At 42.5% G+C, this 15,918-nt stretch overlaps 1 protein-coding gene and 1 non-coding gene across 5 annotated transcripts in view; one reads left to right on the forward strand and one right to left on the reverse strand.

Annotated features, from left to right (window-relative positions):
* RBFOX1 (RNA binding fox-1 homolog 1) overlaps window positions 1–15,918 on the reverse strand; it is a 2,535,170-nt gene that overhangs the window by 709,182 nt on the left and 1,810,070 nt on the right. The gene's annotated exons all lie outside the window — the stretch shown is intronic.
* Window positions 9,393–9,498, forward strand: LOC117098144. The gene has a single exon (XR_004443203.1). It is a non-coding gene; the product is annotated as a U6 spliceosomal RNA (small nuclear RNA).

Below are 15,918 nucleotides of genomic sequence, written 5' to 3' on the forward strand. Positions count from 1 at the left end.
ATCCTAGCACTTTGAGAGAAAGGCGGATCACTTGAGGTCAGGAGTTTGAGACCAGCCTGGTTAACATAACTAACCCCATCTCTACTTAAAAAAAAAAAAAAAAAAAAAGCCAGGCATGGTGGTGCATGCTTGTAATCCTAGCTACTAGGGAGGCTGAGGTGGGAGGATTGCATGAACTCAGGAGACTGAGATTTCAGTGAGCCAAGATCATGCCACTGCACACTCCAGCCTGGGTGACAGAGCAAGACTCCATCTCGAAAACAAACAAATGAAACCTTCAGTTTACACATCATTTTGAACAGGTTTAGTTTCATTCGTCAAAGTTTCAGCACCTTGGACACTTCTTTTTGAGCATTTATTTGGCACACACAACTGCCTGGCCCAATAAATCTGCCATTCCAATTACACTCTGTATTTATTTTTAATATACTGAGTGAATATTGTTACCTACTTGGTCCTCAAGTTCCCTGAAATCTGCTTTTCCTTCTTTTAGGGAGGATATTGATGTTGGGAATAGAATACATAGCATTTTGTTATAGCAGCATGAACACACTAAGCTATCAGTTTGTTAAAATGGGTCAAAACTTGAAATGAAACATTATTTCTCCTCCAACCCAGTGTGCACAGCTTTCTAACAATTACAAAGCAAGTCACTCTGGACTTCCTTTGCTGACAAAGTAAGCTTAAAATTAATTGTCCCATAATAAACAAAGTCTGTTGGATCTCATTTACTTTTTCTGGAACATGATTCCTTTCCATTGTTTTGTTAACAGTATTTAAAAATCACACTGTACAAGCGAGAAAGGAAACCACAGATAAGGTATTCCAATGTCCTTCTGTTTTTCTCATTATCTTTTCCAGGGAGTTGTTAACATGGCTTGGGAAATGAGACAGAGGTGACTTTCCATGTCATGAGTGATTGAAGGCTCCCTTGCCTATGACACACTCGTGTAGCTTCAGAAACCTGAAGGATGAGTAGGTTCCTAGACGCAAGATGATGGAATTGAAGAGACCTAAGATTCAGTCCCAGGTCTGTCACTAGTAGTTATGAGATCTCACCTGCCAGATATTCAGTCTGTCAGCCTCAGATCCTGTATCTTTAAAATTGGGGAAATTTCTTTCATCTTGCAGAGTTATGGAAGAGTTAAGAAAGTGGAACCAAAACACCCACAAAAGCTCCCAGCATTCAGTGATGGTCAGTAAATGATAGTGATCGTAGTCTCATGCTACGATTATTCTAGATCTTTGCTGGATGGATTCTGAAGCTGTTTCTCATTGGTGACTCCATACGTCTGACCTAAAGTCCACTTACTATTTTGGAGGTCTGGGTAATCCAGTCTGACCTACAGTGGCTGGCCTTGACCTCACTGATCAGAACACCACATCATGATCTACTTAGCCAATGTCAGAGGACAAATGAAGGGCGTATCTCCAGAGAGAAATGTGCAGAAGATGGGGTGGAAGAACATGCAATACCAGTTAAGCTAACATCATCCAAAGGAATCCCACTCCTTCCCATTTCCCATGACTGATATCACTAACCAAAAACAACTTGGAAGACCCAAACTGTTTTAACAAGACATAGCAACAAACAGCCTGCCTGGTTTCCATCCCCATCTGCCACACTTGCACTCTTTAAGACCTTGGAAAATTACTTAAGCTTTCTGAGCTTCAGTTTCTGCTTCTGCAAAGTGAAAATGATGATAGCATCTTGACCTCAGAATCATTACAAGAATTATATAAGTTAATGTTGCAAAAGCCCTTAGAACTAGCCCTGGAATGGTATGAGGACTCCACGAACAACTGTTAATTATTGAAATCAAATAAATCCAAATCTTTCTGCAGTTTTTGAATTTTCAACTACATAAGACACAGCCTGAACGCGTCTCTTCTTTCAGTAACCCTTTCCCGGCCAGGAAAATAAAAGAACTTGCTTTCAATTAAAAGGCAAGGCCACAAATTGACTTGAAATAAAAACAAACAAACAACAAACAAAATATAACAGAAAAGAACACCTTAAGTAGTTAATTTATCCTCTTGCCCAAGGCCCTGCTATGACTCACTTTGGTGGGAGAGCTTTATCAGCACACTGTCTTCTGCTCAAGAAAACAGATGTGGGCTGGGCACAGTGGCTCACGCCTATAATCCCAGCACTTTGGGAGGTGGAGGTGGAGGCAGAGACAAGCAGATCACTTGAGGCCAGGATTTTGAGACCAGCCTGGCCAATATGGGGAAACCCTGTCTCTATTAAAAACACAAAAATCAGCCGCGTAGTGGTGGCATGCGAATGTAATCTCAAGCTACTTGGGAGGCTGAGGCAGGAGAATCGGTTGAACCCAGGAGGCGGAGGTTTTAGTCAGCCAAGATCACTTCACTGCACTCTAGCCTTGGTGACAGAGACAGACTTTGTCTCCAAAAAAAAAAAGAGGAGAGATGTGATCAGTGTCTCTCCCTTCTTTTCCAAACCAAATCTCCTTCACTGTCCACCAGACATCTAGCTCCATGGATGTTCATTGACTCTGTCAACTCTAAGAGTTCTCATTGACCGCTGCATATAATAATCACCAAGGTCTCACCAGTGTGTGTCCTAGGGTAAGGGTCTGCCCAGAAAGTCTAACCACACTGGGTTTGATGCTCACAATGCAAGTTCTTTCTCTTGTGTTATCTAAATGTTCATGAAAAGCAGTTTTCTCTTGGTCCTGGAGAATTCGCCATTTAGCCCCAGGTTGTCTGTAGATTTGAACTTCAGGACTTAATAATGACACGTATGTATAAGGGATCCTCATAGTATTCACAGCTGATTAAGTCTCACCCCTCCTGGAATGATCACGTGCTTTGCAGCAAAGAATAGAGTTGATGCCCTTAGGCAAACCGTTAGAGAAGTTAACTAAATTTGAATTCTCCCAGGGCCTCTTGAGTGCATTTTTTTTTTTTCTTAAGAGTTCTCTGAGCTTCTATCAAGTCTAACTGATTTTTAGCGCAGGAAGCCTTACCTCCCAATATAGCTTCGGACCCTTTTTCCTTGCAGCCAATGGCAAAAGATCCATTTATAAATTGTTAAACATGTTCACAGCTAAATGGCACGAAAATAGCCCCGGAATATTTTAATATTCATAGTTTGCTTTGATTAAAATACAAACTTTTCACGTGAGCTCTAGGATTATTTTTCATAAGGCAAGCAGGTTACAGAGCTGAGTGCCACTTAATTTAGTGTTTAATCAAGAGAACTACTGTGGTATCAGGCTGATTAGGTTGGCTCAACTGCTGCCTGCTCAATTTTTCCCCATAATTGTGGGATATTCTTTATGGTGACAAGTGCCCAGACGGTAGAATTCCAATATGCTATACATCAGCTTCTCCATTATTGGATTAGCTGGATGTGGCATCGTTACTGCTGCACTTTCATTCCTAGCATTGATCGCATCGTCCCTTCTATTTCACAATTAATGCAAGTCTGCTGGATTGATCAATCTTCTCCTGTGCTTGGGCCGCAGTAAATATATTCTTATGGCCATGTGTTAGTGATCTGCAGGGTTTCTGCAAGGCCTGTGGATTTGTCACCGTGGCGAGACATTTTTTTCATTTTAAGGTGCTTCTGATCATAGGAGACTGCTTGATGCAGGTTCTTCAAATTATACATGTACAAAGAAAAAGAAAGAAGGAAGAGACAGAGAGCAAGAGAGAAAAAGAGAGAATGAGAGAAAGAAGAGAAGAGGAAAAAAGAAAGAGGGACAGAGAGAGAGAAAGAAAGAGGGAAAGGAAAAGAGAAAGAAAGAAGAAGGGAAGGAAGGAAGGGAGGAAGGGAGGAAGGAAGGAAGGGAGGGAGGGAGGAGGCAGGCAGGCGGCGGGAGGGGGAGGAGGGAGGGAGGCGGCGGGAGGGGGAGGGAGGGAGGGAGGGAGGAGGGAGGGAGGAGGCGGCGGGAGGGAGGAGGGGAGGGAGGAGGAGGTGGGAGCAGGCGGGAGGGAGGAGGAGGTGGGAGGAGGAGGTGGGAGGAGGCGGGAGGGAGGGAGGAGGCGGAGGGAGGAGGAGGTGGGAGGAGGCGGGAGGGAGGAGGAGGGAGGGAGGAGGCGGGAGGGAGGGAGGGCGGAGGAGGCGGGAGGAGGAGGAGGGGGAGGGAGGAGGCGGGAGGGAGGGAGGCGGCGGGAGGAGGAGGCGGGAGGGGGAGGAGGAGGGGGAGGAGGAGGAGGAGGGAGGAGGAGGAGGAGGGAGGAGGAGGTGGGAGGAGGCGGAGGGAGGGAGGAGGCGGGAGGGAGGAGGGGAGGGAGGAGGCGGGAGGGAGGGAGGAGGTGGAAGGGAGGAGGCGGGAGGAGGGAGGGAGGAGGAGGGAGGGAGGGAGGAGGCAGGACGGAGAGGGAGGGAGGAGGCGGGAGGAGGGAGGAGGGGGAGGCGGGAGGGGGAGGGAGGGAGGGAGGAGGCGGGAGGGAGGGAGGAGGCGGAGGGAGGGAGGGAGGGAGGAGTCGGGAGGGAGGGAGGGAGGAGTCGGGAGGGAGGGAGGGAGGAGGCAGGAACGAGGGAGGGAGGAGGAGGGGAGGCGAGGGAGGGAGGAGGCGGGCAGGAGGGAGGAGGTGGGAGGGAGGGAGGAGGCAGGGGGGTAGGGAGGGAGGAGGCGGCGGGAGGGAGGAGGTGGGAGGGAGGAGGCAGGGGTTAAGGAGGGAGGACGCAGGGGTTAAGGAGGGAGGAGGCAGGGGTTAAGGAGGGAGGAGGCAGGCTTAGGGAGGGAGGAGGCAGGGGGGTAGGGAGGGAGGAGGCAGGGGGGTAGGGAGGGAGGAGACGGGGGGAGGGAGGGAGGAGGCAGGGGGGTAGGGAGGGAGGAGGCAGGGGGGTAGGGAGGGAGGAGGCAAGGGGGTAGGGAGGGAATTTCATTTTCACAGCTTTCAACCTTAAATCTCTTGAATTATTACTCTTGTTCACTGAATTTCACTTGTTTTATTTTTATTTTATTTTTATTTTTTGAGACAAAGTCTTGCTCTGTCACCCACGCTGGAGTACAGTGGCATGATCTCGGCTCACTGCAACCTTAGCCTCCGGGGTTCAAGCGATTCTGCTGCCTCAGCCTCCTGTGTCTGGGATTACAGATGTGCCACCATACCTGGCTAATTTTTGTATTTTTAGTAAAGATAGGGTTTCACCACATTGGCCAGGCTGGTCTCAAACTCCTGGCCTCAGGTGACCCACCTGCCTCAGCCTCCCAAAGTGCTGGGATTACCACCAGTATGAGGCACCACACCTGGTCTGAATTTTACTTTCTAATACTTCAAGCTATTCATTCAAGACTCACTAAAGCCAATTCACCAAAAATATAATCCTGTTACATTTTCTTTGGTAACAACTATTCTCGTTATGCAGTGGATATATTTTTTTTTCAATGAGAACTTGTATATGAAACAAGAAATGGCAACAGGTGTAGGGGTGGTTGAAAACTGGATCCAAGTTTGCTCTCAACTGAATGTAGATAATTCTAAGTTGGGTGAGAGACACCATACCCAGCGTTACACTGGTTTTTTGTTTTGTTTTGTTTTTTTCTACCGTTTCTGAAATGTGTTGCCATTTCATGTGTTTCTCAGGACACCTGTTGTATTAGGAGGCCTGGCTAGCATGTTTGAGAAGATTGCATGGAGGTTCTCACACGCCCATGTTGATACTTCCCAATGCTGAGTTGTCCACTAGGTTGGACACAGAAACACACAGGAGCGTGCAGGCTTCAGTGGCAGCAGCCTTATCCCATCCTCACAGTTTCTAAGGACTTGCATGTAGGGAAGTGAGATGATTTTCTTGGGAGTTTACCCTGTATAGTCAGGAAGTTAGCAGCAAAACTATATGCAAAATCATGTTAAAGAGAAGAGCTTCCAAACAACAAACAGTAGAAACATACAGTTACACTGAAAGAATGATTAAAACAGTCAAAGATGGCTGGAGGATGGGAGAGTGGTTAACTATGTGCAGTAGGCAAATTTATGCCCCGCTTCCCCAAGATACCCATGTCCTAATCCCCAGAACCTGTCAATGCAATGCGTGACATAACAAATAGGATTTTGTAGATGTTATCAAAGGTATGCATCTAAAACTAGGGAGATGATTCTGGATTATTGGGGAGAATCCCATCTAATCACAAAAGCCCTTAAAAACACAAGACTTTCTCCAGCTGCAATGAGGGAGATGTGGGAGAAGAAGTCTATGAGACTTCAAGAATGAGAAGCATTTGTACCACTGCTGACTGTCAGTTGGAAGAGTCCACACATCATGAAAGGAAGTAAAAGGCTCCCAGGACCTAAGAGAAGCCCCTCTGCTAGCAGTCACTAAGGAAGTGGAGACCTCAGCTTTACAGGTGCAAGGAAACAGATTTTCCTGACAACCTGAAGGAGTCTGGAAACGGGCTCTTTCCAGAGCCTCCTGATCAGTCCATACAGCCAACCGTTGACATCAGCCTTGAGAAAAACTCACAGTGTAGAAACCAGTTGAGTCAACTACACTTCTCACCTATAGAACAGTGAGATCACATGTATTTGTTACTTCAAGCTGCCACACGTGTAGTAGTTCTGGTAGTGGTAGAAAACTAAGATTATGAAAACATGGAAAAGACAAGACAGTGGGTCCACATGGGGAGGTGATCGGAAATGCAGAAAAAAGTCTCACACATAACATGCCAGGGTTCAAAGTGTGATTGCACTGCTTGGGAGCTGAGTGTCCTTGGGCAGGTGACTTAATTTTGCTAAGCATCCTCTTCTACATAGGCTTTATCTTTTCTTAATGAAATTAATGGCCAGGCACGGTGGCTCATGCCTGTAGTCACAGCACTTTGGGAGGCTGAGGAAGGAGGATCACTGGAGTCCAGGAGTTCAAGATCAGCATGAGCATCAGAGGGAGACCTCGTCTCTAGAAAGCCTGAAACCTAGCCAGGTATGGGGGTTCCCAACTCTTGTCCTACCTACTCAGGAGGCTGAGGCGGGAGGACTGCTTGAGTCCAGGAGTTCGAGGCTACAGTTAACTGTAATCATATCACTGCATTCCAGCCTGACCAACAGAGACCCCGTCTCTAAATAAAAAAAAAAAAACTTGTTTGGCAGGGCTCAGGGGCTCACGCCTGTAATGCCAGCACTTTGGGAGGCCAAGGTAGGTGGATCAAAACGTCAAGAAATCAAGACCATCCTGGCCAACATAGTGAATTCCATCTCTACTAAAAATACAAAAATCACCTGGGCATGGTGGTGTGTACCTGTAATCCCAGCTACCCGGGAGGCTGAGATACGAGAATTGCTTGGACCTGGGAGGTGGAGGTTGCAGTGAGCCAAGATCGTGCCACTGCACTCCAGCCTGGAAACAAAAAGAGTGAGAATCCATCTCAAAAAAAAAAAAAAAAAAAAAAAGTTCATGACATTACCCATGCCCTCTAGTCAAACATGTTTAAAGGCACACCTGTATTTGAACAAAGTAGGGTTTACTACCTGTTGCAAAGGAGAACATATACCATGAGGAACCACAGACCATCTCAGTAAGATGTTGTCAGGGACAACTTCTTAGAGGATTTGCCTTTCTGTTACATGATCCTGAGTAGGGCTCAAAGAATTAGGGCTTTTCTCTGGATTGGATGCTGTCAGAAAGCAGAGCAATTATATCACTAGGTGTCTTCATAGTTCTCATCCAGAAGAAGGGAAGAATTCAGGGAAGTGAAAGCTGTAGTTGGTGAAGCAGCAGCAGTCACTCACATAAGCCAGAAGAGGAAGATGACTGGTCATCTTTCGATTTAGGGAAGGCCCATGTTTTGGACTGAGTTCAGTCATGACCATCTAGTGGTTTTGACTTGTCCTGACCCACCACATTCCTGAGATGGCCTTGTCCGATGCTGATGTTCTATGAAATTGTTTGTGTTCAACAGGCAATACCAAAGTCAATCTGTAAGTGTCAGGCCAGCTCCTACCAACACCAAGCCGTCACCAATAGGATCTTTCAGGAGCTGTTTTTCTATTTCTCAAGATAAAAAACATAAAACACTTATCATTAGTACCAATTTTCTCATTCACTTGCCATTCCTGAGTTCCTTCTCCCCATTCATGTCAATTATCTTTCTAGACATAATCCAGAAACTTTTCTCTCTTTGTTCTTCCACAAGAAATACTGACAGTATTGGGATGTTTCCTTGCCATCCCTCTATTCTATAGGTCGACTTAGTCTTTCTCCCCCAAAGCAAGCAAGAACACAGTCTCATGAAAAGGGAAGAAGATGACTGGAATGGAAGCAAGGAATCTTTAGATTCTCTTGAAAGGTAAGGGGAAGGTTATTAGCACTCATCTTTTCATGCTGTATGTGCCGCACACAACAAAAGTGAGGGTACGTGTTTGTTTATTTTGTTTTGTTTTTCGAGATGGAATCACACTCTTGTCGCCCAGGCTGGAGTGCAAAGACACAGTCTCAACTCACTGCAACCTCTGCCTGCTGGGATCAAGCAACACTCCTGCCTCAGCCTCCTCCCAAGTAGCTGGGATCACAGGCACCCACCATCATGCTCCGCTAATTTTTGTATTTTTAGGAGAAATGGGGTTTCACCATGTTGGCCAAGCTGGTCTCGAACTCCTGACCTCAAGTGATCCACCCGCTTTACAAAGTCTTGGAATTACAGGCATGAGTCACTGCACCCGGCCTCTTTTTTCAAGGATTCGACCTGTTCTGTCCCAATAGGTTCCAACAGCTGATCCAGCCACTTAACAGAGACACGTGGATCAGGTTCTCTTAATCTGGTGCAGCTAATCCTTGGTGTCTCACAGCTACTTCTCCTTTCTTGAATACCAGCTCACCATACATCTTTCTGGTTATAACGTGGCTGTTGTATATTTTCCCTATATAGAAAAAATGCCCAGACAGTGGCATACAAGTGTTGAGCCTTTCAAGAAAAGTGTTCTAAATGAAAGCCATTAAATAGAGATTCATTATACTAATACACCTTAGATACATAGCAGGATATGTCCGTGACAAAGAGATGGTCTCTCTCTTGGAGTGCCTGCACACCAAGTTACTGGTCCTCCCAACCTGGGCTGGGCTCCAAACCTCCAAATCCAGGCTATGGTGACTCCACCAGAGTCAAATATTGTCCAGTTGGGGTCTGTGACAGTAAAATAAAACAGGTGCGCAAATAATCTCATGCCATGGTGTCTTCGCTTTTACCCTGATGTTGAGGTGCTTAATAACACACAAATACAACCTTAGGTATCTGAATTAATTTAATCTAATTAATATATAATGTGTAAGATTGTTCTTACGCATTATATATTTATGCATGAGATTCAAAAGATAATGCCTAAGAAGAATCTTATACATTATAAATTCTTCTATGCATTATTCTTCTATGCATAAAATCCAAAAAGATGCTCTATTAAGTACAAAACAAAACTGATTTCTAGCGCTCACATTGGCAGCACATATACTAAAACCAGAATGATACAGAGAAGGTGGTATGCCACCTGTGCAAATATGGCACGCAAATTTGTGAAGCATTACATTTATTTAAAAAAAAACCCCTCATTTCTACACTGGGGAAATGGGGTATTTTTTAAAGGGAAGCAGATAAATTTATTGACAGTTCTTCTAATGATCATTTCATTGACCCACTAAAAGCCAATTTACGAAATAACCAATCCTCTGAAAACCATTAGTGAGTCTTTGCAATTTATAAGTAGAACCTGGACAAGGAATTGTCCTTCAGTCTCATCCCAGGAAGTTCTATTAATACAATTAGACTTGATGTGCATGTTTTTTTCTAATACATACTAACTGAATTACATTCTTTGTATTTAATAATTACAGCACCACCTAAGCTTTCCTATGTTCCTTTGATGCTACACGTATCAACCTTTGAGTTTATAGCTAAGAAAACTTTCCTGGAAGAGCTTAGTTGTTCTCCAGAGGTATTTTAATACCTGGTTTCAACCCCTGGTTTTATTTTATTTTTAAAGTGTGTAAATATGCATCCCTGAGAGCAGGATTTAACAGGGCTTCAGAAACTTTTTTTTTTTTTTTTTTTTTTTTTTTTTTTTGAGATGGAGTCTCGCTGTGTCACCAGGCTGGAGTCTCGCTCTGTCACCAGGCTGGAGTGCAGTGGCGCGATCTCTGCTCACTGCAAACTCTGCCTCCCAGGACCAAGTGACTCTCCTACCTCAGCCTCCCGAGTAACTGGGACTACAAGCGCTCACTATCACACCCAGCTAATTTTTGTACTTTTAGTAGAGACAGGGGTTCACCATGTTGGCTAGGATGGTCTTGATCTCTTGACCTTGTGATCCGCCCACCTCGGCCTCCCAAAGGTCTGGGACTACAGGCATGCATCACCATGCCCAGATAATTTTTCTATTTTTTGTAGAGATAGGGTTTCACCATGTTGGCCAGGCTGGTCTCGAATTCCTGACCTCGTGATCCTTATGCCTCAGCTTCCCAAAGTGCTGTGATTACAGGCATGAGCCACCGCACTGAACGAAAATAGTTTAAAAGGTCTTTTTAAATCTCTTTCTTGCTGGATAAATAGAAAACCTTCATATTAGGGCAATTTCATGTGTAAACCCACATGCTCACACACATACACACAGACAAAATAGCTTTAGAGGATAAAAGAAAATGCATTGGCTCACATACTTGCAAAGTTCCAAAGGAAGTAGATTAACTTCATGCACCACTGTATCCAGGGCCTCAAGTGACAGCATCAAGAGTTTCCCTTTTCCTAACTTCTTAGATTGCGTGTCAGCATGTTGACAGATGGATGGCCACCATAACCCTAGACTCACCTAACAAGATCAACAACCCCATGAGGAAAAAATAATTTCTCCATAGAGTCTAAGAGCAAAGTCCCCCAGGAATCTCTCCGTGGTCCACCTGACCATATACCTGTCCCTCAATCAACCTGCCCAGGGATACTGTCACTCTAAACACCAAGAGTTCACTCATGTGCTTCAATCCTGTACACAATAAGAAATTCCAGAAGAACAAAATAGAACTGATCTTCCATTCTGGGGACTCCTGCTTACTATGGGGACTTCCCACTTACTAAGAAAAGCTGAGACAGGTGCTGAATAGAGTTAAAATGATAATAATAAAGATGTTCACAAAATCTTTCAAACTGAGATGCCTCCTGATTCTGAAAAGTTTCTACAAAGAAATAATAGAGGCCAACGTGTTGACTCATGTCTGTAATCCCAGCACTTTGGGAGGCCAAGGTGGGCAGATCACTTGAGGTCAGGAGTTTGAGATCAGCCTGGCCAACATGGTGAAACCCTATCTCTACTAAAAATACAAAAATTAGTCGGGTGTGATGGCACATGCCTGTAATCCCAGCTAGTTGGGAGGCTGATGTAGGGGCGTCACTTGAACCTGAGAGGCGGAGGTTGCAGTGAACGGAGATCATGCCACTATACTCCAGCCTGGGTGACAAAGTGAGACTCCATCTCAAAACAAAAAACAAACAAACAAAAAATATATATATATATATATACACACACACACACACACACACACACACACACATACATACACACACACACACACACACATATACATACATACACACACACACACACATATACATACATATACACACACACACACACACACACACACAGAGTCAGGGCCAGGGTAGGAAACACGTAAGTTGACCAGGAATACGTTGTCACCTCACAAAGCAAGGAAGCTCTCCATCTGGACAAGGAGACAACAGAAAGACATTCCCACTGGCCAAGGATAGAGTTTCAGAATGGACATTAAGAATGATGATCACTCTCCTTTGGAATATGCAAGCAAACTAACTCAAACTAATTTGAAAACTGGAAAAAAACGAAAGAAGACACATATGCCCTATTTTTCTCATATGAACTCTATCTCAGGGTAAGCAAATAATCATTTAAAAATTTTTCTCTGTAGAAATATTCTACCTAAAAAATGAAAAAGGAGTGATGGTAATGGTTGCTAGTGATTGGTAAAAATCTCCAAAAAGAACATCAAGAAAGAAAGGCATTATGTGGTTCCTAATGGAAGTACACAAGAAAATTTATTATATGTTTTTGCCAAAAGCAAAATTGAACAAAAATCTCATCAAACTTCTGAATTTAACCACCAGTCAACAGAAAATATAAAGAAGAGAGAATGCAATTAGCAAATCCAGACTGTGTAGAGACTCTTCCACAAAAATGACCCGGTGACCTCAACAAATAGATTGCAAACATTGAGTTGGAGGAGGCACCAATATAATAAAAGAAACTTCAGGGATGTATCAACTAATTTTAATTTGAGACATATCAATCACGTTCCAATTTCTGATAAATAAGAAGACTTAAAAAAATGTTTAAGACGATCAGGTAGACTTGAAGGACGATAGAATGCTTTCTTACATTAAGACGTTATTGCTAATTTCAAGGCATAATAATGCTAAAAAATAATGCTAATTTTTTTTCCTTAAGAATTCTCATATTCTAATTGTAAGTATTGAAATGTTTTAAAATAATATGATGTTTGGACACCTACTTAGAGAATCATTGCTTTTGAAAGAGAGGCTCCCTGTTGCCCAGGCTGGAGTGCAGTGGCGTGATCTTGGCTCACTGCAACCTCTGCCTCCCGGGTTCAAACAATTCTCCTGCCTCAGCCTCCCGTGTAGCTGGAATTACAAGTGTGTGCCACCACACCTGGCTAATTTTTGTATTTTTAGTAAACACAGGGTTTTGCCATGTTGGCTAGGCTGGTCTCAAACTCCTGACCTCAAGTGATCCACCCACCTCAGCCTCCCAAAATACTGGGATTATAGGCATGAGCCAATGTGCCTGGCCCATTGCTGATTTTAAAGGCGTAATAACATTAATGATAACACAGTTCTTTTTTTAAAAATCTCATTTTTTCGCATATATATACTGATATGTTTAATAATAATAGTATATTTTGGATTTGCCTCAAAATATTGATGGGAAGGGAGAGGAAGATTAAAGCATAGAAGAAAGAAGTTTAGCCACATATTGGTAGTTGTTGAAACCTGGCGTAGGGCATATAAGGGATAAGTATACTATTCTACTTTTGTGTAATTTTGAAATTTTTCATAATAAATTATTTCAAAACCACCATTAAATAAATGAGAATGCTCCAGCCTGGGTGACAGAGCAAGACTGCATCTCAAATAAAAAAATAAAATAAAAATAAAAATAAAATCAGAATGAGTTTAAGTATCACCAAATCACTCTGGCCCACCAACGAATCTGGACTAAAAATGTAGCTCCTGGCCATGCACACTGGCTCAAGCCTGTCATCCCATCACTTTTGGAGGCTGAAACAGGTGGACTGCTTGAACTCAGGAGTTCAAGACCAGCCTGATAACATAGTTAGACCTGATCTCTAAAAAATTAAAATAAATTAAATTTAAAAGGCCAGGCACAGTGGCTCACACCTGTAATCCCAGCACTACAGGAGACTGAGGCAGGCGGATCATCTGAGGTTAGGAGTTCAAGACCAGCCTGGCCAACATGGTGAAACCCTGTCTCTACTAATAATATAAAAATTAACCTGGCATGGTGGTAAACCTCTGTAATCCCAGCTACTCAGGATGCTGAGGCCCAAGAATCGCTTGAACCTGGGAGGCGGAGGTTGCAGTGAGCCAAGACTGTGCCCCTGCACTCCAGCCTGGGTGACAGAGTGAAACTCAGTCTCAAAAACAAAACAAAACAAAACAATTAATTAATTAAAAAAAGAAGAAACATGACTCCAGTATTTGTGGGTATGTTATAAAATACTTAGAAGGAATTTTAGACTGGGGACTCTAATGAAATACCCTTCCTACTCTCTCAAGAGAGCCTGATATGTTAAGTCTTCCGCACAAGACAACCTGTAGACATCATCAAACATCCTTCAATCTTGGAATAGTCTGAGGCAAAAGATCACAAAATGTGAAACAGGATTGCAATTTTGAGACACCAAAAAGAAACAGCAGTCATCGATCACAATGATACAACCAAATTAAAATCCTCTTTTGGTTCTTCAATACAACCAGCTGTTCTCACCTGGAACTTTATGTCTCTTGCTCTTGGTAGGGCTAATTCATTGCCAAGAGCTCTGACATCACCTTTCCCCTAAAACCTTGTCTAACACAACTGCCCCATCGCCAACCCATTCTGTGTCTCACTGGCTTCATCTTTCCCCCTTCAGATTTGTTTTCACCATCTGCAGCATCTTATTATTTCTTGGATTCATATGTAAACACTTGAACACAATGGCAGAAACTAGCGAGTATTGTTCATCCTCCAGTCTCCTCTCCTAAGCCAGTTTCTAGAATCCCGTAGGCTTTAGGAATACTCAGCAACAAATATTTGAACATTTAAATGCTTCATAGCTAAATCACTACTAATCCACCCAATGTACTGGTTTGGCTGCCTTCATTTTACGCTAAATAAGTAAATAAATAGATAATTATATACTAAATATGCTATTGTACACTAAATATAATGTACATATTTTACTTATATCCATTTTTTTTGTAAATCTCAGCATTTCCTACCTTGAATTTTAACAAAAGAACAGCGGTTATCTTCAATTTTAGTTTCTTTAGTTTTTTTGGTTTGCTAGGACGGTCAAGCAGTTTAAACGATTAAGAAATATAATATTGAAATAGACATGAGAATTGTTTTTACCTTTTTCTAAGAGCTTGCATGTAGTGCACAACATTCAGACAATTAAACTAATGTTCTGATAACTCTTTCCTGCTATTACTAGAAGACAAATTATTTGCACTAAGAGAGCAAGAAACCCTACCTCAGAGAAATAGGGAATTGAGTAGTTTGTAGTTGTGAGAACAACAAAGTTAACATTCAATTAAGTTCCATTACAAGATTTATACTAATCATTAACCAAAAATTGTCTTCTGTTCAGTTTCAAGAAACTGAACAATATCCTGACAAAGAGAAAGACCTTTTAAAAATTAAGCAATAATTACGGTATATTTGCAAAATGCAGTCTATCTTTTGTATCTTAAATTTCTTGGCTGTGTAATTTGCATACACATTAAACTCTGTGGGAAATTGGAAAGCAATTCAGAATTCAACAATTAAAAGATACAAATTAAAATTGTTAACATTAACTTAAAGTTTATTGCTGGTGCAATGGTCTTGGATATAAATGAACTCTGATCAAGCAGCCGTTTCCCTCTTGGAAGTTCAACATATTTTCAACGTGGGTTGACAATTGTACCTTTAAGTCATTGGTTTTGCTGATGGCACTTCATACTGATATATATGCTATTTTAACAAATACAAACATGTATTGGTGGCAGATTTTTTTTTATTAGAAGGAAAAGTTGAGTCAAATCACTCTAGTCTTCAAAAGGACTTACCATCTCTTAAAAAAACTTAAAATTATTGGGGGAAAATGCTAAGATAATTCTCTATTTAATTTCAGTTAACAGAAAAGATAACTACTGAGGGTTGTAAGTTTGGGGACAAAATACAGTCAACACAACAAAAGGTACTTCCTGCTTTTATTATTTTTCATCTGTCTACAATGTACTTACAAATATGTGCATATAAATATATATATACACACATATATATGTATACAGCTGACGAGGAAATCTTCAATGCTGCCTAGAAGCTTTCTTGGTAATTTATTAAAAACTCTCTAGTCTGATTTCCTGGATGCAAAGCTCAGTTCCATCAGCTTCTAGCTCTATGACTACAGATGTGCTCTTCTTTCAGCCTCTGAGTCCCATTCTGCAAACTAGGAATAATGACGGAAACCAACTCATGGATTGGCCATGAAAATCAAATGAGGAAAAAATTAAATCCCTGTATGTCACATGTAGAAAAGTGCTCAAACATTGCAAAGCATTATTTGTGTGAAGCATTATCAGTGGAATCCCAATCCTGCCACTTATTAGCTCTGTGACCTCAGACAGACTAATTAGCTTCTTTGTG

Source organism: Trachypithecus francoisi, unplaced genomic scaffold, assembly GCF_009764315.1.
Source record: "Trachypithecus francoisi isolate TF-2019V2 unplaced genomic scaffold, Tfra_2.0 Lachesis_group15, whole genome shotgun sequence".
NCBI lineage: Eukaryota > Metazoa > Chordata > Mammalia > Primates > Cercopithecidae > Trachypithecus > Trachypithecus francoisi.